At 51.6% G+C, this 24,542-nt stretch overlaps 1 long non-coding RNA gene across 1 annotated transcript; it reads left to right on the plus strand.

The window, feature by feature from the left end:
• Nucleotides 1-16,291: 16,291 nt before the first annotated feature.
• LOC116963485 lies at nt 16,292-22,228 on the plus strand. The gene is made up of 4 exons (XR_004408198.2): nt 16,292-16,689; nt 17,155-17,250; nt 18,719-18,804; nt 21,421-22,228. It is a non-coding gene; the product is annotated as an uncharacterized LOC116963485 (long non-coding RNA).
• Nucleotides 22,229-24,542: the final 2,314 nt, after the last annotated feature.

A 24,542-nucleotide genomic window follows, 5' to 3' on the forward strand; every position in this document is an offset into this window, starting at 1 on the left:
CCGCGCGTCTCCGAGGGGCCCTGGGCTGGCTGGGCTGGGCCTGGGCCTGGGCCTGCCGGCGGGCCCCTGCCTGGGTGCAGCCCCACCACGTGCCTTTCGGGCGCGGGGACAAGGGCTGCGGCAGGAGCGAGCCTCCCTGCGAAGGCTCAGGTTTAGGAGCTGGGCACTGACTTTTGGTGAATTACCTTCATATTCTTAGTTCTCCGCTCACTTGCGAGTGTCACAACAAGAGAGCCTGGAAAGACGCCCAAACACACCAGAAAGGAATCTAATTTCTTTTCGAGGGAGTTGCTGCAGAAAAACATTTGAGTTATTTGCTAAGCTCTAATAATGATACTTTGCATTTGCATTGCAGCTTCCACCTAAGGGCATCTTGGCACAGCCGGTAATTAAACCTCCAAGTCCTTGTGAGGGAGACAAAGCCCTTTTCTAACATTTGACAGACAGCTAAACTTTGGGCCAGGGTCAGATTAAGTGGCTTGCTCAGAGATGTACATTGAGTGTTCAGCAAATCCAAACTCAAACAAGAGCCTCGCTCAGCCCAAAGAGACATTTGGGATTCTGGTCCCTCCGCTCTGCTCCAGTTGGCTTTTTGTAAGCCTCTGTCGTTTGATGGCAGCTCAGAGACATCCCTTCTTGGTCTTAAATGCGGGAAGGTCTTTTGTTGGGCTGAGGCAACAAGGAGAGCTAATTGCAAATTCAATTTTGATTTAGAAAATGCAGCTTGGTCTACATTACCTTAGCAGCCAAAGAGTTATCTCTTAGGACTTTGCACCAGCACTATATTAATTTCAGGTCTGTTTTCTTTAGAGCTTTATGGTCAGTAATTAATGGTATAATTACACATCGACATAATGACAGCTCCTGACACGGCAAGGCTCAGGGGCAGGGCACTGAGTGTCACTCATTGTTCATTCCTGTTTCTTTATTTTGGAGGGTGAAAGCGGCTTCGGGTTGCCTAGTTCCCCATGGGGGAGGCCTTGTGCATCGCTGGTGGGTCGGAAGGCACCAGCACCGAACAGAAACCCCCATGTCCCTTTGCTCTGCTGGCAAGTCTCCTATCATTTTTTACTGCCCATCCCGCTCACCAGCTGCCTTCATCCACTGGGCAAATCCTGAAGGTGACAACCCAGTGGGAATTCAACGAGTTGGCCGCCCGTCAGCGGGGCAGAGCTGAGCCTGGCAGAGCTGTTTGAACTGAAGGAGTTTTCTCTGTTCCTCTGGGCTGTTTCTGGGGTTTCCAAATTACCTCCCCTCCATGTAGCGTCTTGGCTGAACAAGTGTGGTTCTGGGAGGTGGGGGCTGAGTGTGCTCGGGGGGGTTACAGCGTGCAGGCACAGGCAAGGAGGGGCATGTGATGGGCTCTTGGGGTTCTCTCTCCCATAAGGAGCCACACTTGGCAGAACAGTGTCATTGGGTAGTGGTGCTGCAGGCAGAATGAGGTCCTGGACCTGGTCTCTGGTCCCCTTCAACCTCCAAGGCAGGCAGTGGAGACATCCATGGTGAGGACAGCTCTCCCTACTCTGGACTGTCGGGGGACAGGCAGACCCCAGGGACATCTGGTGAAGTTATTTTAAGGTTTATCACCTATACGTGCTGCCCTAGGGATGGGGGTATAAGCTCTTGGGTGTTTTTCCTGCTTCCAAGTCATGCAGCCCCTATCGGAGCCCGTCTCTGCCCTGCCCTGAGCGTGGCCAGCGCAGCCGCTGGTGCCACCTGAGCCCTGACAGCCATCAGGACACAGCCAGGCTGGAGGGACACGGTCGCCCGTGGATCAGACCTTGGCTGCTCTTCCATCCCCATCTACTGGCCAGCCTGGAAAAGAGCTTTCCAGGGAAATTTTATGTGTCTGCGCAGTTTGTGGACAGGCATGGGGGGCACAGTCAACTCACATCAACCCTGTGGTCCTTGTGTCATCCCCACTTGGCCATGGTCAGGAAGGTGGGACCAGAAGTGGGTCTGGCTGTGAGGAGAAAGCAGTTCCTATTGGGTTGAATCAAAGAAGTTCACTCTGAATTTGGGGGGGACCTCTGCAAGACCCTGTCAAGTCTGTACGCAGAGGGTGAACATGCTTTGTGCTCAGCTCAGATTGGTGTTGGGTCTCTAACGATGTGTTGGAGTTTGTCCTTCTCCTTCCTGTTCTGGATCTTAGAAAACAAAGTAATGCTGGAAGGCTGGGAGTGGGACGGCATCTCTGCCACCCCGGCCCATTGCGAACTCTGCACATCTTCAAGCAAGTTCTCAGCTTTCTGCTTTCTCAGTGTACTTTTCCAAAAAACAAGAGCAGCAAAACCTTCATACCTCACTGAGAGACTGCTGGGCACGTTTGGTGTTCCCAGGTAAAGCTGGTTCACTCTTGTTTTCTTGCCCTTGTGTGAAGGGAGCAGAAAATCCTGGTGAGCTGGGATGGTGGCTGGATGCAGGGAGAGGGCAGGCAGGTCTTGATGGATTTTCTGCGCTGCTTCAGTACTGCTTCTGGTCCCTTGTTTTTTCCTGGTCATGATCAATGCTATGCAAGCTGATGGCAGCAATGTTGTGAGGGTGCTTTACTGGTGGAGCTTGTTCCCAGAGGTGGGAATGAAATGGTGATGCTGTGGGCACTGGGCATGCTGCCGCCAGACTGGAAATGCGACAGTGGACGGTGTCTCTTTTGCAGGCAGGGGAAAGGGAGGGTTGAGTCAGGGTAATCAAAGAAGGTCAGCAGCCTCACTGGTGCTCCCTGCAGAGAAATCAGCTCGGAGATGCCTCTGGGAATTGCAGACATCAGGTTTTGCAGGTTCCCGGCAGTGGTGGCTGAGCCCCAGCCCTCCCTTGGAGGATTTGGCTCCCCGCAGCACAGTACTGACCTCTGGTTTTAATTGATATTTCAATTTGGTTGATCTCTCCATCTCAGCACTCAGGGAGAGAAAACTCCAAGGGGGGGAAAGCCCTACGCAGACAGGAGGCCTGGCCCATGCCCAAAGCAATAAAGCACCAGAACAGAAGGAAAAAATGAGAAGACAATAAGGCCTCAGAAAGCCCAGCCCAGCAGGAAGGTTTACTCTGCCTTCTAGGCAGCTTTCGAGTCACATTGTCTGATTATCCTGCAGCATGAACAAATTAGCTTGTGATTTAAATGGAGGGGTGTAATTACCAGCCATCAGACCTGGGTGCTGCCGACCCCCTCTCCTCCCTGGCGAGGCAGGTGCTCGCACCTTCATGCCCAAGCAGACACTGTGTTTTCTTGCTCCTTGTGATGCTGGCAAAGCTGCTGGTAGCACAAGGCTAAATTTCTACCCAGGATGCTCACGTCTCTGGGCAGGAATGTTACAAGGAGGTTGTGCCAGGAAGACCGTTCCTCTGGTCACCCACCGAAAGGGTGATGGTGGCTCCTGCTGGCACGGGGACATGGGGCCAGGGGAGGCCAAGAGAGGCCAGGTACCCCTTGTTCACCCAGGGAATCACTGAAAAGAGGAAGGTGTATGCTCAAGGGAAGCGATTTCATCTCCTCCCCGCTCTTAATGACATGGTAATTTTCACTGTGGATTTTTTTATAAAATAGGAAAGAAAACAGAATTGGTGTCCCTAAAAACATTCTGGTGGTCAAGTGTAACATTCAGAAACCCCTCCGCAGTTCTTTTACTAATTTCTGATTTAGATTAAATGCTCACCCTGTGTTTACGATGGTGGGAGAAATCGCGGGTTGGACAGGAATGGTTTTCCCTGAGTCCTGAGGAGTTGGGTGTGCCTGTCTGGCAGCCTCAGCCACCCGGGATGGGGGGACCCACCTGAGCTCTGCTCAGCCCTTTCACCTGAAGTTTCCTGTTCAGATGCATTGACAATGCAATTTCTGCCTTCTGCAGACACAGATCTGGAAGGAGGAGAGATCCTGGCAGCTCTCAGCAAAGAAAATCAATAAGTTGGTGTCGAACAGCAATGCGCTTTATAATTTTGAGATCAAAATGCCACTGACTGCATTTGCAGTGAGGTCAGCTTATCCCCGTGCTGATTAATAGGAATTGAGAGCTGTGGTGAGAGGAGCCATCCCAAAACCCAAACCAGCCATAGCCATCCTCATGCTCAGAGACTGAGCTGCAGCCCAGGCTGGTTTGTTCAGAGACACGTCCCTGCTTTTGCTGTCAGGGCCTGTTTAGCTTCAATAAACCCTAATGATAGCACAGCTAAAGCACAACCCCTCTGATCTCAGATCCAAGTGCAGCTTTTCATGTTTAAAACAAAAAAGGAAAGTCCTCCTAAAGATGCAGCCAAAGCAGTGGTGACGCAGGACCTGGGGATGGGTTGTGGGATTATGGATACTGGCTGCAAAATCTTCATGGATTATCCTGAAAGGATGATGTGTAGTTGCAGATGGGTTACTAAGTGTCTACTTCATACATCTACTGCTACCAGAAAAAAATGATGAGAAAGTAAGTTGTACTGGCAGCTAAAACCAGAGTATCTGCTAAATCTCAGGCGGGCAGTTGAGCCTGGATTTTGTTCCAGCAGCTGCTAGTAATGGCTCACGCATCACACACCCTCCTGAACCTGGGAATACACTGAACCATCAAACACAGTGAAAAGTAGAATGCAAACTCAGCCGCAGAGAGAGGTACGTGCTGCAGCCCCCTCTGCTTAGTGGACAATTAGGAACACTTCTGAAATTCAGTATGTGCTTGAGATCAGGTGGATCCAGCGTCTGGATTCTGCCCCCCCAACACACCTGATGGGATTTTGTGTTAGATTGAATCCTGGGGAGCATATATTTATGCCACAGTCATGGTAGCTGATGTAATGTATACATGGGACACATGCCTCTCTCACTTGGGCACAGCATGGGATGTGGAGAGGGCTGTCCTTGGTAGCTGATGTGAGCAACAGACCCCAGAGCTCCCCAACTGCGAAGGCGGTGGCAAACTGGAAGCACTGGACTTCTGGGGAGACCATCATTAAGAGCAAACTCATTTGGATCCAATTACTTCAGTGCAACAAGTTGTACTGTGTGGGAAGCTTGTGTACTGTTCCTCTTGCCATCTGCTGGCAATTAAAAATCTGGCCACTAGTTTTATTCCAAGGAAACAAAAATATCCCTTTGTAGCACCAGTGGGAGACTGGATGATGCTGGATCCTTGAAACCACCTTATTTCCCAAACCCCAATACCAGGGTTCTGGGCTGAGGACGGCTCTGTGCAGTAGAGCAGTGTTTATATGTATTGTACAGTTTTGTGTGTATGCAAAAAAAAAAAAACAAACCAAACCCAAAGTACTCAAATTCCAAAGCCCTCACTTTCCAGGCCCATCTGGAAGGCATTTTTCCCTCTGACAAGTTTAGCAAGAGTTTACTAACAACAACCAGCAAGATCTGTTTTGGTGAGTAGCCCTGGGAGCTGGAAGATAGCTCTTGGGGTTATTTTTGCAGGTTTGAACTGAGGGTGAAAATGCTGCCTTTGCCCCAGCAAAAAGAAACATGAGAAAGGGAGGTGAAGGCTGGCGAGGAGCAGAGTGATGCTTTGCTTGTCTGAACAGGGCGGGTCCTTTCTGACCACATGAGCTGTCCCAGCCCCAGGCACAGCCTCCGTAGCATGGTGCAGGGCCATCTGCTCAGGCAGGTCGGTGGCACCGTGCCCATGGCACAGGTCAAGGTCTGAAGTCCTGCAGGAAGGTGCAGGATGGGTTCCCAAGGACAACCTTTCCCTTGTGCATGAACCCGGCAGCTTGGTGATTTCCAGCCTCAAGCTGCAGGGACGAGGTGTCTCAGGCACTTTGCGTTGGAGATGGGGAGTGGGAACTTGGTGGAGTCCAGTGATGGTGTTGGGCTCCAGCTGTGGTTCCTCCAAGCTCCTTGGGCTTTTCAGCAAGCTCTGACAGTGCACTGCATTCCTATTTCTGTGTTCCCATCCTGGCACTTGATGGTCTTCCAGGATGCTACACCCTCATGGTGCTGGAAAATCTCTTTCCTGACAAAGCTTTTCAATTTTCTGCTCCTTTGAGGGTCAGCTGTATTCTGCTCACATTCATTGTGCAAATGCTCCATCATCTACAGTCTGCTCTTCTCCAAGGACACCATTTCTTCCATTTCTGAGATTGTGCTGCTCTCAACAGGTGGCCAAACAGCCCAACTCTTTGGTGTCCACCTTCAGAGCATCTCCTGTCTAGCATCAACATGGAAAGCAGCAAGCACTGCTCCACTATCACAGTGTGGGGATTTTTATGAGCTTGAAGCAGGTGCTGAAGGCTTAATAAAAGGCGTCACATAATATGACTTCCAAGCGTTTTCACTACTGTTTAGGCACTAGGAGAAAACAGCTTAATCAGAGCCATCTGTAGAGATCTGTGATGCCAGACTTGGATGGCAGAGAGACTGGGGGCTGCTGACTTACTCCCAAAGAAATTTGGCTGCAGCAGTGCTGGACTGTGGCTGCATTTTTACAAACCATATAAATATATATATGTATGTATGGCATTAGTGGAAGTGCCTGAATTAGCCTGTGGAAAGAGATAAATGACCCTCCATAGACCTCAGGGAGGTGGTCCCATCTGCTGAGTGGGGAGACCCTCAGGGTCGCAGCAAGAGGGACGTGGACCACGGGGGATCATTGCTGTTGGAGGTCAGTAGCCAAGTAATTCCTCTATCCCACTCTGATCATTCATGTCACTGGGACCAGGGACAGGCCAGTGGCAAGAGCTTTTGGAAATGCCTTTGCCCGCATCCCCATGCTCCCCAGGGCAGCTGCCCAAAGCGTGTCCAGTACATCTGCCCACCAGCCCGACAACCCATCAGGGTGGGGAGCCCTGCAAACAAAACACAGGGTGCCTGCATGTTTGTGGGTGCTCCAGCAGTGGGGAGGAACCACCGCTGTGATGAATCCCAAGGTACAAGCACAGCTATCTCTCCCTTGATCTCTTCTAAATGTGCACTGAGACTGTCTGCCAATTTTGTAAAGGAGCCTATCTTTACAATTTTCTGTGATCCCCAGTGATATGAGACATTTAGTCAGTGTCTCCTGACTTCTTGTCAGATTAATTACCATCAGCATATGTATTTTCTGCTGGTTTTGGGGGAATCCGGTCATGGGAAAGTGAAAAACAGCTCTGCTTATTCCAGCGGGGCTTGCAGGAGGAGGGAGGGCACCGCGGGTCTCGTGGCTCTGTGGTGGGGTGTCCACGTGCACCGTTGCTTCTGCGGGTTTCTGTGAGCCCATCCTGCATCCCTGGGCTGGCCTGGTTTTGCAGGCAATATCAGCTGGAGCATTCCTCACTTACAAGCATATATTCTACTCTGCAAGACTCCTGCGAGGAGCCAGAGCAGCAGTGCAAAGCCTTCCCGGTCAGCGTGGGTGAGCCCTTGCTCTGTCAGCCAGAAGGGACAGGACTGTGGGGGAAGAGAGGGGAAAGGAAATGGGAAAAAGGGTTTTGGCTCCTGGGGAACGGCACGAGGCTCTTCCCCTTCAATCCGTGGGCAGCAATAATTTTGGCAGCTGCTCCGCTGACGGCGTGGGCTGCTTTCGTGTGTTCGTCCCCCCTCCTGGTTTCTCAGGCTGCAGCCCCGCTCTGAAAGTGAGCCGAGGCGTGGAAACCTAATCCCGTACGGGGGCGGCGTGCCTGTCCCCAAATGCTTTCGGGATGGCGGCCGCCCAGTTTTCTCCTCTGTAATTCCAACGTGGTGCTCTGCAGTGGGTCCCCTCTCTCACGCTGGGGCCGGGTGGGGGGATGCTGTGCGAGTGCTGCTCTGCACGTGGTACCCGTCAGGGATCCTGGGTGTACAAACGAGCGGGCGAAACAGGGAAAAGCTGGGGCTGTGGTGAGCAGTGGGCAGGGCTGCCTATTCCCACTTCTCCCAGCTGGCCCTGATTAGGAACCCGACATGCTCCGACCAAACGGTAGCAGAGGCTCATTTCCACGGCTGTCGTTGGGCTGAGGTCCCCCCGTGCCCCGGCGAGTGGCACTTTCTCTGCTGTGTTTTACGAGGGTGGTGTGGCGATGTGCTGTTCCGCTGCTGGGTTTCACCACCTCCTCCCCCTGGCTGCCTGCAGGCAGGGGGGTGCGATGCCTCCACCGGCAGCATCGCCCGGGGCAGGAAACCCACTGGTGGCCTCGTCCCCGTGGGGTCCTGTGGTGCTTGTAGCACTGACCTGCTGCTTGTTCCCACTTGGCTGTGGGCAGGTCCAGGAGGATATGCTGGGGAGAATAAACTGCAGCTCCCGAAAGACAGACCTAAATTCACTCTTTTCCTAAAAGATAGTGTTTCCCTTGAACAAAGACACTGGGGGGATCGGCTAGCTCTGCATCGAGTGCGGGAAATGCCTGGCTGAGAAGTGTGGCAGGTGACTGCTCCCGAGTTCAGCAGCACTGAGTGGCCAATGTGGTTGGAGTTGCTGAGGTTTTGTTCTTCTTTTCCAAAAAAGTAGATAAAATCAGAGATATTTTCCCGGAAATCCCCCCGCTCCCTGACAGAGGCTGCAGAGCAGAAATGTGTTTGAAGCCCCTTGGGCTTTTCCCATGGAGCTCTCGGCTTGTTAAAATATTTTACATCAGGGTTCTTTATTACCTGCAATAAAATGCCTCTGCTAATCTTTAACATGCAGCGTGTCAGAGAAAAAGGATTGCATTAAAAACCTGTTTATGGGAGTGTTACTAAAACTTGTAAAAAGGAGTAAAAGTGAATGATGACTGAAAAAACTTCACTTCTGTGACAGCAAAGGTGCTCCCCGGCCAGACAGTGCCTGGCAAAACTGCAGAGAGATGTTTGGTCCAGACCTGAACCCAAGGCTCAGTGCGAGGATGAACTAGCACCTCACTCCCTCCCCACCTTTGATTTGCAGCGATTTCCAGGCCTGATGCTTTTTCCCCCTCCAGTCTTAATTTAAAACTTCTCCTTCAGCAAGCCAATCTGCAAACATGTCTGAGCTCAGCTCAGCCTGCCTGGGGGCACGGCCAGAGCCGCAGCGCTGCCCCGTCCACCTGGCACTCGGGTTCAGTGTTTTATGACAGCTTTCCCTCTTTTATGTAGTTTGGAGAGTGTTTGAATATTATAAAACTAGGCTTTCTTGCAGCATTTAGGTTTTTATGAGGCAGCCATTTACTGCAATATCTTAATGCCTTGTGGTTTTCAGTATTTTCATCTGTTGTCCCCATTGCCTGAGTGGGGAACAGAGTGAAGCAGCTGTGGTCCCAGGGCGAGATGGCAGCACCATACCTGCTGCTTCGATAACCTAACAAAAACATTTCAGCCTTTTAGAAGTATAATTTGGTCTCAGCTTCTGTTCAAGACAAGGTCTGGGAGTGTCTGAGCTGTAATCGCACGGACATGCCTGTTCCCAGAGCTCGGCTATTGGATTTCAGACAACGGAGAGGAACAGCATCAGGTGTTGAATTTTTTTCTGCTGCTTCTACTCCACAGTCTATTTTTAATATCATTTTTATTGCATTGAAGATAAACAAGAAGTGGATGAGTTCCCATGGGAATCAGGATCCATCCACTGCTCACATCAGTTTAGCTGAGAGGAAAGTACAGTCACGTGAGAGTCTCCAGTGATTTTGGTGCGGGAGTGGTAAGATTTCCCCTCTTTTTATGATTTCATTATATTTACCAAAGCTGGTTCCCATTAAGCCATGAAGCGACTGCTGCGTTGCCCTGTGGTGGCGGGGGGGGGAGGGGAAAGGGCTCTTTCTCCACGTCTGGCGTTGCGCTCTGATCCTCGCCTCCCTGCCAGAGCAGGGCGGGAGTGGAGGCACAATTGGTGTCACCTCGAGTGCTGCTGACAGCAGCTCTGAGCAGGATGAAGGGGATGCAGGACCCTCTCCTGATCACCCCTGCATGATCCTAGAGTGGGACCAACATGTCCTTGATGTCCCCAGCTTGTTCACAGCTGCTTTGATCTGGAAGAGGGTGTTTGAGTTGGTCCAAACCAGAGTATTGATGTAGCACTGCCCCAACTTAGGCCTGGGAGATGTACCACGGCTCTGTGTCCCACCAGCCCTGGAGAAATATCTCCAGTGCATCGGGTGGGCTGGCTACCCCTGATCTGGGAACGAAATTCCATCTGCCTCAGATGTTTGGATGCTGAGAGCATCCTTGGACAGGATGTTTGCTGCCTTGTTGGTCCGGGCGTGACTTGGGCACCGTTACAGTCCAGTCATGAAGCCAACAAATCAAGTGACCTGTGGACACACTGGCTTGCGTCAATGTATGATGAATGTCAGAAGGTCCTGGGTGGTTACGCTCTGTGGAAGTGGTTTCTGAAGGACAGATGCTGTTGAGTGCTGGGACAGCATGTGCTTGGACTGGGAGGCTGAGCATGAGGCCAACAATAGGATGTCCATGACCCACAGGAAATCTCCATCCATGTGTGATGGTGATGGATTTGGTGACAGACCCAGCAAACAGCAGTGTAAGGAGTGGGAAGGAGATGTGAGAAAGAGCTGTTGGATGCAAAAGGCATAGGAGAGCTGGAGCATCTTCTGCAACTGCAGTCAGGAAAGCCTCTGGAGGTGGGACTGGTGTCATCTGTGGAGATGGGTGATGGCAGACGGAGCCAGAGGGGACCTTTGCATGTACCCACTTCATGCCACATCTGTCCCTGGTAGTTACAGCGTTAGATCTGGAAGAATTTCTTGCTTTTATGCTGGAAACTGAGACCTCAGAGCAAGGGCCCCGCCAGATGAGGCTTGGAGAGAAAAATTCTTTTCTGTGGTTGCGTTTTTGAGAAGCCAAAAGTCAGAGTGAGGCTCTTCAAAGGCAGCGCTGCCGGCCCTGCTCTGCAGATGGGCCAACTCGCGCCTGCTCCCATGCATCTCCCTCTCACGAGCTCAAACCGGGCCCACGCTGCTCAGATCTGAGCTGCTTCATGTAAATCATATGTGAAGCAGCTGGAGGAAATCAGTAGGTGAGGGATTGGAAGTGGGGCTGGGATCTCAGGCAGAGTGTTAATAAGGTGTTTAGTGCAGCCTGTGGAGGCTGAGGCTTTGGTTTGGGGGGCCTGTGGCCCAGCAGGGTACTGGGGAGGGGTGTCGCTCATCCCCTGTGTCCTTGGAGGGGGTGGCACAGCTCCTGATCTCCAGGGGATCAGTGGTTCATCACTGGGGCACCTTTTAATGGGGTACCATCACTGGAGGCACAGTGCTGGCCAGGATGCTGTGCTGACCCCAGTGCTCATGGAGATGCTCAGACCCGTGCCCTCTGTGCTTTCTTCCAGGTCCCGACTTCATCAATGTGTCACCCTTCCACATGACACAGGGATGACAGACTGGCCGGGTCCCCTCCCTGGGCGCTGCCCTGCTCTCTCTGGGTGCACCAGCTAATGCCCCACAGATGGGCAGAGCCAGGAACCTGCTCAGCGTGAAATGCAGCCTCCTCTATGTCATGGTAATCTGCTCCACACCTCTTTGGCCTGAGGCCAGCACTGGGCCAGGGGGACATTAATAGATGGTACCTGCTGACAGCAGCGAGGAAGCCAGGAGGTGAGACATGGGAGGTCATGGTGCTCTGAATGGTGACAGACCACTTGTGGGAGGAATTTCCAAACTTCTGTCTAATTGCAGCATGGTACCTCACATGCTGGATGGAGCAGAGTGGATTTGGGTTCTTCCTCGTCCCTCACCAGAGCCAGAAGCTGATGGTGGTGGGACCATGATCTCCATGTATGGGCCAGGGATGTGTCCAAGTGCCTGGGCTCCCCGCGCTGCTGTGGCCCGGTCAATGCGATGGTGCTGGAGGCCATCCCGGCGCTGCAGACATGGAGGCTCCATCCCTCCCAAACATCACTGCCCTGCCTGGGCTGAGTCACCATCTCCTGGCTGTAAACCCAGCAGACAGTTTTGTCTCACACCTCGCAGCCTCACGGTGTTTGCTCGCTGCTACCTTGGCACTCGGGAGATGCTTAATGGGCTCCGGTGCCTCCCTGGGGTGTGCTGAGTCACGGAGGGGAGCAGAAATATTTCCCCCCTGCACGTCTCAATTAAAACAAGTTTTCCTCCCAGAGCGGGGCAGAGCGTTGGTGCCCCCAAACCTGCTCTGGCAGGGATTTATTGCACCCGCCGGGAGCTCCCCGACACGGGGCCACACCTGAGCTTGCCGGCGGTTGTCCTGCTCTGGGGGCCTCCCGGCATCTGCCGAGCGGGACCAGGCGGCACGTAGGGCCCACGAGCCAAGGCGGAGGTGAATACCTCCTTTGACACCAAGAACTAGACCGAAACTATGTCAACGAGGGAGCTGGGGCAGCTTTTCCTGTTTTTCCTGTTGGAGGCTTTGAACTGTGTCCTGCTGGGTCAGTGGCAGGGAGACACCTTGGGCTGGGATGGGGAGGGTCTGAAATCCTAGACCCTGGGAAAGGGGAGACTGATTGCCTGGGAGAGGTATGGGTGGGAGAGCCTGCAGAGCCCATCCATCCCAGGGAATTAGCCAGGAGGAGGAATCAGGGGACGAGCAGCAACCCATGTTTTCCAGAGGTGGCTTGGGGTAAGGGAGGAGAGAAAATGTGATGTTGGGGTGATCTGTCTTTGAAATGCCACCTCTGCCCTACATGCAATGCCATTTTGGCTGGTTTGGCTGCTATGGGTAAGGATGTGGTCTACAAGGAAAACTATGAATGCCCCAGAGCCTTGGGGGATCTCAAAGCACCAGTGTAACCTGAAGGGGGCCCCTTGGCTGCAGCCCAACTCTGGATTCAGGAGTCCCAGAAGGATGTTTCATGTTTTGCTGTAAGATGGTCACTGCCCAGACCGGGTAGGTGGCCCAAAGTCAAGACTGCGATGACTACGCAGCTGCATCTGTGGGGGCAGATTTTAGGGGCAGGGTATTTACCAGGGCTCAGTGATCCATTCTCCTGCTCTTGCACAAAGAGGCCATCACAGACCTCAAACTTTTCAGCTCTCAGTCCTGTCCAAAATGTGGGTAAAAGCTGCTGGGAGAGGGTAACACCCCAGCTCAGGAAGGGCAGGTAAAGCCTTGGGGCCACTCATCACGCAGATTCCATCCCCTCTGCTGCAAGTGCTGCAGTCGGATTTTATTGCTACAGCTATAAAGATACAAAAGCTGATAGCACAGACCCTTTCTCCTGGTATACAGGAAGGTGTTTTGTGCTGCAGGTTGTTGTTCTGCTGACAGAGCAAGGGGCAGGTCGTACCTGCGGGCGACGTTGCGTAATCCCGGGCTTCAAAGGGTGTCTGCAGAAGTAGGGGAGCAGTGCTGGTTGGTTAAATCTGCTGTACTGGAGAAGCTGGGCCCTGGGCCAGCATCATATCCCCCCACCACTGAAAATGTACGTGCAAAGTAAATGCTGTGTTGCTGGTCTGTGAGTATCTCGGGATTTTGCTGACACAGACGAGTCAGTCTAGGGTTGCACCGTGCCCCATCCAGGACTCACGGAGAGGCACTGGGTCTCCTCTGAGTGGGTCTTCCCTGACACTCTCCGCCCAGTCTGGCTGTTGCTACAGCAAATGGGTTTATTGGTGTCAGGCTGTGTGTTTTAGTGGTCTGGTGGAAATTTCTGCCAGATTTAGGCTGGCCCACCAGATACAACTCTGAGTTATTTTCGTTCTTCTGCTGACATCTAGTGTATGAAAACCTGTAACACACTGCACTGAGTGGGTTGGGAAATTTGGATATGGGACAAATGGGACTGTTTCTTGCCCTATTCATGACCAAACAGGCACCAGCGTCTTCCTCCAGTTCCTCCCTGGGAGCCTCAGTGACCCGGGTGACCACCAGCAAGGGGGGATCCCGCAGGCTGGTGCTGACTGGTATTTTCAGGTAGAGCTGCTGAAAATTAATCCTGACCAGAGTAGGAGAATGAATTCGAAGCGGATTATTGTCCAAGCCTCTTGCTCAACACACCCTGTTTTGACGGGTGGTGAATGGGCCAGTGGAAATAAGGAGCTGCTGCATTATCATGGAGATGTGTCCTCCGTTCAGGGTCCACCTCTGCAAGGAGGTTCAGGGCTGTGCATCTGTGCTGGATGGGGAGGAGAGGGGGGAACGGGGAGCAGCAGTTCCTTGGGTTTGGCTCTTTCCCCCTTATTCTGCTTCTGGTCAGAGCTTCTGGGCTCGTCTCTAAACGTTACCTCAGGACAGTGAGTTCTCCTGTTAAAATAAGTAATTTTAAATGTCTGCTGGTGAATAATTCTTATTAATGTCAACTTATATCCTGGCCTAGTATTCTTGCCATCTGCCTCAGTACACAAGAGTGTCAGGAGCTGTAGGGTGCGATGGTGCCCCAGACATGGGGTTGGTAATTGTGGGTCCATCTCCTGATGCTGCACAGAAAGCACGAGCTGGAGGAGGCTCCTTGGGGACACAGTGGTAACCTCTGGAGATGACAGGTGACATTAATAATCACACTTACTACTTTTGTTTGATTTTGTAAACCTGGGCTGGTTCTGGCTGAAAGCGAGAAGCAGATGATTTCAACTGCAGAAATAAATCATGCCCCACTGAGAAGATGTTTTTCTGCAAAAAGCAAGGTCTGTGCTGGTCTCTTTGGACAAGAGCAAGAGAATGGATCAGTGAGCCCTGGGAAATAGCCTGCCCCCAAAACTTGCCCCTCCAGACGCATCTGTGTACAGTCATCTGCCTGGCCTTAGCATTGGCCCCTGCACATTTCCCGCCCTGGGAGTTTAAATTTTTCCATTTCATTGTGTTTCTCCTAGTTGTGATAGGAGCCCAGCTTTTGGCATGCAGGGCTGTTATGACTTTATCACCCCTCCAGTGTTCAACAGGCTGGCCTTGAGCCCCCAGAATGACCCAAACTCAGGCTGTTGCTGTAGGTTGAGGTGGGGAACCTCTGCACACCCCAAAGCATCACAGAGAACAGAGGGGACCACGACTTAGACCTGCCCTGTGTCCTGACTGGTCTTGTCCTACGGTCACTGGCACAGAGCATGGCACCCACGGGCAGTGGTGGCCCTGGGGCTGGGCACACCAGCACCCACCCGGGGCACCCGCTCCTGCCCCGCGGGGCAGCGCCAGTCCCTCGTTCCAGCCTGGTCACAGTAAATCCTCCTGACACTGCTATGGGACGTCCGGCGGCTTCAGAGTTCTGTCGTGTCACATCACAGGATGGAGACGGGCAAGTGATCCTCTGTCCTTGCATGTAAAACGCACTTTAAGATAAAAAGTGCTGTGGGAAATCTTAAGTTGAACCGTTTACACTGCTGTTCACATGACTTTATTTTGTAAAAAACCTCTCAAATCTTGCCAGAAGTCAAGGTTTATTTCCCCATCCTGAGGGTATTTAATCCTCATCTCATTAACTTGCATTTTAATGTACAATTGCTGAGGAGAGAAAATAACCGAAATATTATGTCTTAGGGAAAAGATCAGATAAAAATCTATCCCAAAGCCATCAGAGATTCTTATCAGCATGTTTTTCTCTCTTCCCTAGCTGCATGAGCTTGCAGAAGAACCAGTTTTGCTTGGCTTGTGGCTTTCTGAGAGAAGAAATGCTTGCTGGAGAAATTTAGCTGGGCAGCAAGTCCCTGCTCGGGATGGTTGATAATTTGAGCATGGGATAGGAAACGAGAAACATCACTGCGTGGGATCATGTTGGGGTGCCCTGGGCAGTGGAAGGACTTGGCTCTAAAAAAAAGGAGAGATTTTTTTTTTTTCCCAATAATTTATGCAGAAAAACATCCTCTGAGTGGGGCGTAACTATTTCTGCAGGTGAAATCATTTGCTTCTCACTTTCAGCTAGAACCAGCCCAGGTTTACAAGATCAAACAAAAGTGTTAAGTGTGATTATTAACCCAGATCTCACCTTCTCCCTCAGACTTTGCTGAGGCTGTACCCAGGCACAGGGCTGTCCGGGGATAGAGCACATCAGGGCTTTCAACCAGCCCCATCTGTGAGTGCTGCTCTGGGTTAACGGGTGGAAACTAATACTGGTAAAATGACTTTTTGCAAAGCTGGAGTTAACTTTGCTTAAGAACTGCTTGAAACATGAACTTTTGGCAAATATGTCAGCAAAAAGCAATAGGAAAGGGCAGTTATTTTTTCCCATTTTGGTACTTTCCAGCCACTTTATGTTTCCTACTTTCTGTAGGAGATTAAAACAGGAGACAAATGCTCCAGCTGCTGCAGGTAGAGGCATGGAGAGTGATGGAAGTGGAAGTGGGAAGGCTGAGATGGCTTGGGGGGGGGGGGGGGGGGGGGGCAGATGGGGCTGAGCAGGCAGATTCCCCACAGAGCCGCCCTGCTGTAGCAAGGACAGAAAGAGTTAAGCCACAGCGTTGCTGGGGAGCTCAGGTGTGGCTCTGCTTTCCTTCCTGGCCTCCAGGATTAGAGCACCGTCTTGCCAGGCTTTGGGGAGACGTTAGGAAATGCCTGTCCCAGATCTGGGGCCAGGGTTCCTGTCCCTGCAGTGTGGGGTCTGAGGACAGCACCTTCCCCGGGGACAAAGCTGGCCCAGGGGACATCGTCGGTGGTGAAGGCAAAGCAGATGGTGCACCCAGATTTGCCCTGTGCGGGCTGGTTTTGAACGGCTCTGAGAAAGCAGCCGGTGCTCAGGAGAGCAAAAAGGCTGAGATTCCCTGTGACAGCTGCCTGGCCGAGGAGGGGGCGGTGGAGACGTCCTGCCTTGCCTGCCGGGAGCATCGCCAGGCTGCCCCGGGGAGCAGTGAGCTGCACCTGCAGCCCCTCCGAGGACGCCGAGCTGCCAACCCGCGGGTTAGAGCCCTTAACTCTAGAACCAGAAACCTGGTCATGAGGGAACAGCCTGGGTAAGTGAAGCGTACTTATTTTTAGGTGTAACCCTAGAAGCAAGTAAGTGGGAAAGAGTGAGGTTTGTAAAACAATGCTCTTTGTCCTTTCTCTGTATGGATTTACTTTCTCCCCCTGGGAGGAGGAGGGCTCTGCTTGCAAAGCAAGTGGTGGTTGCCAGTGTGGGAATGGAAAGTTTAATAAAACTTTTGGTCCTGTGCATTTACCAGATGTTGTGGCCAGTGCTGTGCAGGGCATCCCACACTGCATCCCACAAAGCTGGACAATATGGGGTGATCTCTTCTGGTGCTGTTAAACAGGTGCAGTCATCCACCTTGGATGGTGACCTGGTCTTTTTTGCTGGAGACGACTCCACTCCAGCTCTGGGCATCCAACACCTACCACAGGGCTCAGAGAGTTTCCCCTCCTTGGTCTTCTGACCCCAGAGAGAGTGCGTCAGTGATGGCTTTATGGTTTGTTCACAGGATGAGATTCTTCAGACCTACCCAGAGTATGACTGGAAGCTGAAATCTCTCGAGAAAGCAATTCTCAAAGTACAGAATAACACCCACTCTAGCACGGTAAGGCAGAACACAGCTGGGTTTGCTCCAGCTTGCTGTCGGTGCCAGGGGTGATCTGCCTCCCTGTATAATGATGATAGTCACAATTTTGCCCAATTTCTATCAGGTGGTTTCTGGGGGGCATCAGCAGAGCTCCTGTGGAGGAGGAGAACAGGGCTTAGTCTGTGGTGATGGAGATATCAGTTCAGTCTGTGTTTGTTAAAGCCGCGTGAGCTGGGAATGAACTGGTCTAAAATCCACAGTTTTGGCTGACATCTGGAGGATGAAGCCAGTGTAAGATGCTGTAGCGTGAGTTAAAAAGCCAAGGCTCCCTGGACTGAGCTCTTACTATGTGTGGATTTGGCTTTCAAGTGTCTCTGTAATGCACAGTTCAGCATGAGGTTACTCCCATATACAGACCCTGGGTGCTTTGGCCTTCAGAAAAAGTCAGACCATGTCAGTCCCTGCTGACGCTGTGGAGCAGTCCTGCTCTGGGATGAGCTGGGTCTCACCCAGCCAAGCCGGAAATCTGAATCCCAAACTCCATGTATTCCCAATAAAAGCCAAACTCACCAAGATCCTGTTTTTCAGGATGATTTCTTTTAAGCCTAAATGAAGATTTCTCCATCTCAGGAAGGTGGAACTCCCTTATGAAGGGTTTTGTTGGAGAATTACCCTCCAAACTAAACCTTGGTTATATCATCCAGCTGCTTTTTGGGTACATCTTTGGTGAATCATCATCTTGAGGGCAGAAACCACCCAAAGAGCAGTGTCACCTACTGCTAGATGTAACTAACAGAATCACTTGCCATCTTCAGCAAAGCATGAGCCATAATGGAAGTTATAACACCCAAAATAGTCATAGTGGTTGCCTGGTATGACCAGCTTTGTTACAAACTTCCTTGAAAAACAGCCTCAGTCCCATGTTTCAAGGCTACCACAGCCACAACTGTCTCTGTGCTGCTGAGTTTTCCATTTCCAAAAGGCATCGGACATGCCAGTGTTTGCAGGGGAGGTACCCTGGAGTGGAGAGGGGCTGATAGGAGCAGGAGATGACTTGAAGGACGGTACAACAGGTGACTTCTGTCCCATAGGCATCTGTCCTGGGTGTGGAAAGCCTTGTGGGAGGGTTTAGGCTGCTGCTGGTGGCAGTGGGGAGAGCACAGCAGGAGGTAGCGGCCTTTCTCAAGGAGAATTGATTGTGGCTGTGAACCACATCAACAGGATAAAGATCCACGCAGCATACAAGTGAGCCTTCATTGAGAATAAGCTCAAACTGGAGAAGATGTCTGCTCAGAGCACCAAGTGCCTCTTCTTAAAAGTAGGGTAGTCTGAGGTGCCTCCCAGTACAATGACCAGAGGGACAGGGAGACAGGAGAGTGGTGCCTGCCCTGACCACCGCAGCATGCCATAACTGCTTGCAAAATGCCTCCAACACACGCTATCAGAGCCTAAACCAGGTGAATATTTTTGTTTATTTTGTGGCTAGGAGTGCTGTGAATTCAGGAAGAGCTCCAGGGTGGATGCTTCTCCCCATGTTTACATCAGGCTGAAGGACAAACTGTCTCAAATCAGGTGGGTCAACATGGAGCCTGATATCTGCTTGTACTTATTTTTGCAAAGCTGCACCTGAGGGCATGTGCTTGCTTATAAACAGCTCTGTGCTGTCACCAAGTGGAAAAAGCAAGGGCCCAGAAAATTGCTTGTGAACCAGGCTGGAGCCCACCATACTGCCCTTTCTCTGTGGTAAGATTAGTGCTTTGGATTTGCAACATTACACTGGCTGCTGTGACAGCAAGCACATCAGGACAGGAGCTTAAATTTTTTTGATTTGCTGAAATTGGAACTTTTCTGAGGTCCTGATAAAACTTCTCCTAAGAACATGTTTCAAATCCAGGAGAGACTTTCTTGTCAGACCTAGAGAGAATGAGAAACAGCCAGATAAAAAGGGCATGAACTCGCAGTGTGAGCAACAGAGACCAAACTCCCTGCTCATCTCGCTCGAGACAAGATGCATGAACTCACCGTCCTGCTGAGTCCCCTGAGACCGGGGTCAGGCCAGGAGCTAACTCTGCTTTATCTTGTGGTGAATAATTTCAGGTCTCATCTTGACAGGGAATGGGAAAACCATGGTGATTGCAAGATGCTTTTGGAGCTGACAGCACCGTTTCTTGCCTGGCTTTAGTGACAGGTTGTGATGAGGCGTTAGCAGGTTGAGGGATGATCAAAGGGAGAGGGGAGGGATTCCCCAGGCCAAGAGGGATGCTGGGTCTCTCTCCAACACCACCTTAGAGCAGAGGGCAAGAAAGACCAGGGTTTTATGCCTCCCCCACTATGGCTTTGTCCTGATCTTTCTTTAATATGATAAACAGCAGCAGTCAGCTAATAATGATTTAGTATGTGGAAAGCCTGAGCTTTATCGGCGTCCCTATCCCAGTTCCTTTTAAGTCTCCGGTGGGAATCTCATGAGCAGTAAGATATAAACTGGCTGAGTTTGTACCCACACAAGGTAATATGGCTGAGCCTCATAAATCCCACTAGTTTGAATATATCAGCCCAGTTTCCCCAGCAAAGGCAAAACTACCAGGTACCAGCAGTGTTGAAGAGAAAGATTTGTGCTGGCTGGGGTCAATCTCGAAAAGTGCTTTGCACCCCAAATGTCAGCAGAGATGGGTGCTCTGCAGTGCATTTGGGGTGCTGAACCAGCCTCTCGCCTGTTTTTAGGCAAGAATAATTTCTCATACAAACGGTGGTCGAGCAGCCCTGCAAAACAGCTCCGATGCCTCTAGGCGGCACGAGAGTGTGTCTGATCACAGCCGGACACGCAGCCCCTTGCTTCTTGCCTGACTCTGCATGAACTGCTTGCAGATCCCGGGGTCAGGGAGTTCTCTCTGATCTCTGTCCCCTGTCATTGCGTGTGGTTGTGGGCTGGAGGAAGCAGGGGTGCTGTGCAGAGCACCCCGAGCCCCAGGTTGTGTCCCAAAATGCTGAGAGGCCGAAGTGGGGTTCTGCAATGTGAAACTGGAATCAGGCTCCACATCTGCATCTGCTTACAAAATCCTCTGTTTGGATGGAACCTCCACAGCACTGGCGGGTCCTCATCCTCCAGACAACGTGAGGAGCTGGTTCTGCACAGCTGGGAACCATTGCCCCTGTCCCCATGGTGCGTGAGTCCCAGGTACCAGGGCCCCTGGTTAGTGCTAGGGCAGCAACCATTTCTCTCTTTCCTTTTATTCCTGAAGAAAACTGCAGGATCAAAATGATGGTGTTTGCAACTGGACCACCCAACTGTCACATCTCTGCCCCCCAACCAAAGACAATGAGTGATTTCCTCAAGTGTAGGTCCTGAGTTTGATGGTTTTAATACTGACCTGCCTTTTAGGGGGAGGTGGAGGTTGGTAAGAAATTTCTAGAGATACCGAGTGAAATCCATCTCCCCTGTCTTGGACACACACTTCCATCACGGGTGGTGCAGCAGGGTCTGGAGGTGACTGTCTCCTGCCACTGACTGCAGAGAGAGCCTCAGGGTCTGGCTTAGACTCATAAGAACATGTAGGAAAGAAAATCCAAATTAAATAAAGGTTTATGGATTAAACTCTTTGGTAGGAGACTCTTACAAGGAATTCAGTTTAATTGATTTAAGGAAAACTAAACTGAGTCATGATCATTTTAATTCTGCTAAAAATGATACAAAGAAGTTTAACGTGACTTATCTTAATCCACTTGAAAAATCAATTCAGATTAATTTTCTTGAGTGTCTTGCATAGTTTGCCTTTGTTTTTTCACATGTTAATTGGTTTTATTGTGCATGGCTGAAACCTAGCATGACTGTAGCTTCCATTAGTCACAGAAAATGCTCCTGTGGTTATGTGCAGACTTTAAATACAAGGCTCATGTTGGGTAACCAGGATAGAGAATGCTCCTGGATAGGTCCTGTTAACGACTGCACAGAACCACTGTGGTTAGCAGGGACCTCTGGAGGTCTTGAGTCCAGCCTGTCTGCGTAGAGAGGGTTCACCTGGGGCAAGCCGTCCGGGGCTGTGTCCAGTTGGGTTTGATTATCTGCAAGGGTGGAGACTCCACAACCTATCTGAGCAAACTTTTCCAATATTTGACCATCTGTACAGTAAAAAAAAAAAAGTTTCTCTTATGTTTCAAAATCACTCCTTTCTATTCTTCTGTTTCTCTTAGCATGTGATGCAGAGCTGGAGACAACAAAAAAGTGACCAGCACTGCTCCATGGGAACAGCCTTACCCAGATCATCGTGGAAGACTGGAACACTGGCATCAAGTGCCGTCTGACAAGAGTTTGTACTTCACCTGCTACTATTTTGAGCTTGAGATACCTGGGGCTGATATTTACCTTGGCATGACGTACAGAAGCATTGACCAGACAGGTTCAGAAAGCAACTGCTGCACCGTGGGGAACTGCTGGAACATCCTGCAGAAGGGGAAAGGGTTTTCTGCATGGCACAGCGATGTGGACGTGCCCCTCAAACTGGATGTGTTTGGTAGGATGGGGGCCTACCCGAACTACCCTTGCAGAACCTAGTCATTTTACAGGGTCACCTATGATGACGTGACCTTGATGCACCAGCCTGAATATGATTTTGCTGAGCCGCTCAACCCCAACTTTTGGCTTTTAAAGAAAGAAAACTGTCAGGATAATGCGGCTGGGGGAATAAGCTGAGAAGATCCCAGTGTCCTTGCGTTACTTTGGGGAGCTACGCTCTTGAAAGCATCTGAGTCAGAAGAACTGGCCAGTGCTTAGTTTATGGTGTGATGCCAATGCTTTTGCCACAGGTAACTGGCTGAAGAAGGGAGAGATGTTTCAATAACGACTCTTGTAATCAAATGTGGTTCTGAGAATTCTATATTTTAGAGATGGGAAAGGCTTGAGAGTTCATGCAGCTGCTTGTCCAGCGGTCAGTGCAGGTTGTTCCCAGCAGTATATCCACTAATATTTTGTTTAGTACATGTTAAAGCCTTTTTCATTTTGTTGTTGTTGTTGTTTTATTTCCATCCCCCCCTAAGGATGGTGTTGTGTCACTGCCCTGACCTGTTGGTTTTACTGTACTGATGTGAGTGAGCAGACAGAAGCTGGCCAGCCCATGGTTGTGTTACCCTTTTCCAACCGCTGCGCCTGGATAAACGATCTCAGCCCCCAGCTCAGTTTCCAACGGGTTTCAGGCCCAGGGTGGCACTGGGGCACAGAAAGGTCCCTCTTGGTCCCCCTCCCACCCCCTGGTCCGTGCTGGGAACAAAGTGAATGAGGCTGGTGCCGGCTGGGTTGAGGGAGGCGAGGCCATGCGGTGCCCCCCAGGAGCAGCCCAACACCACCCCCCCCCCCGTCCTTCTCGGGAGGTGGCCGGGGCGCGGGTGGGATGCGCGGACGCTGCGCGGGGCGCGGGAGACCCGCGGAGGGTCGGGAGCCGGAGGAGCAGCCGGCGGGGCCGCGTCCCCGGGCCGAGCCGCCGCCGCGCAGCCCGCTCCCCGCAGGGGGGCGCTCTCGGCCCGCCGCTGCCTTCCTCTGCCTCCTCCTCCTCTGCCAGCGGTAGCGGGGACAGGGCCCGGCAGCCCCCCCCCACGCCACGGGCACGCCGGTGGCCTCCCAGCCCTGCCGCCGTGTCCCTCGCTCGCTGCCGAGGGACCCCACGGTGGTCTGACACGGTGGGTGACAGGGGTGCCCCAGCACCCCGCGCCCTGCCCGTGCTCCGCTCCCCCTTGGCGGCTTTCGGCTTGGGCACGGCTTTTGGGGTGCAGTGCTAGCGGAGGGAGCTGCTGTGAGAGGGTCCCCGCGTGGGCTGCTTTAGCTGCGGGCTCTGCTAAGTGACCTCTGGGGACCCAGAGTGACCTTGGCAGCCCCTTGCACCCAGGGACAGGCAACACAAATGGGTGGGAAGCAGAGAAAATTCGCTGCACACACAAGTTGCTCGTCAGCAGGATGGGGCAAGCTGCAGGCGGCTGATCGGTGGAGCTGCAGGGACTGCTGAGAAACTCAAAATTTCCATCCCCCAGAAGTCAGCAGAGCGAGAAGAAAAAGGGAAAGAAGCTTTTCCAAAGCACTTTGCAGAGGAGGTGAATTCATCATCGCTCCATTCTGCCAGTGGGGAAACTGAGGCAGGGGTTGGAGGAACCATTTGCCAGCGCTCACCTAGCAGAGATGCAGTTAGGTGTCAGGGTGCCTTGTCTGCACTGGGCCAAGTGCAGTGTTAGTACTAAGTTACTGCCTTTATCCCAGGTACTTTCAGTCTTGGGGCTGTGATGGGTAAATGTTTATTGTGCTCTCTGTACAACACGAAGATAGAAGTGGCGAGTTAGGGTAGAGGAAAATAAAAGGCACCAAAGCTTGGGAATCTATGCATGGTTCTTCTACTGCTCACCAAAGGGCTGGCCAGAAGCCAGATTTTAATTTCTGAAAGTGTTTCTGGGGAGAAAAAGACAAAACACTGAGCAAGGCCAAACCAAAGCCATTGGCTGTTGAAATCCAAATGTTTAAAGTTTATTCTTATTTAACCCCTATACAAATATGTGAAATGGAAAAAGAAATCTCATTTCTTATGACCCAGTAAGTCAAGAGTTAGTGTTTCGCAAAAAGATCCAACAAAACCCAGTGTCTTGGAGATGAAGCTGGACAGTGGCATCTGGACAGGAGATGCCCAGTTCCATAGCAAGGGCTGGAACAACCAGGACCCCTTAGCTGGGGTGGCTTCTCCACTGCCAAAGGCCAGGAAGTGAGTGGTTGTGTAGCTAAAAGAGAAGTTGCTCTGGTGATGGGTATGTAACAGCTGGTACTTAGAGAGGCTCTTTGGTCTGTGTTATGAGAAATGTCAAATCACACAATTAAATCAGTCCCTGTTGGTTTTAAGCCTCATGGACCTGTAATCCTAAGGGTGCACTGATGGATTTACTTCCATTTCACCGGTACTTGTTACAAGAGTATTTTGTTTCAAGGCAGTAACTAGAGCAAAGGGGCTGTAAATTGCACCCATGCATCAGCCCTGGCAGGAGAGGATCTGATGCTCTAGAGGGTCCAAAGGGGACAGCGTGGCTGAAGCAGAGGCTTCCCCCAGCTGTGTGGTCTCAGGGGGATTTGAAAAGAGGATATGGGAAGCAAAGGGGCTTCAGTGAGCCTCCAGGGACAGGGTAGAGCATTGCTTCTCCTCTCTTTGCAGGCTGAAGTTTCCTTTCTCCTGGCAGCATGCTGCACCCACACCTGGAACATCTCTGTCTGTGTCCATGCCTGCACTTGTGCTGCCAGAAGTAAGATTTCATGTAGGAGAGATGTGCTTCCAGACCACCCTGGCATGGAC

The sequence above is a fragment of the Tyto alba genome, unplaced genomic scaffold, assembly GCF_018691265.1.
Source record: "Tyto alba isolate M040663 unplaced genomic scaffold, T.alba_DEE_v4.0 Super-Scaffold_39, whole genome shotgun sequence".
Taxonomy (NCBI): domain Eukaryota; kingdom Metazoa; phylum Chordata; class Aves; order Strigiformes; family Tytonidae; genus Tyto; species Tyto alba.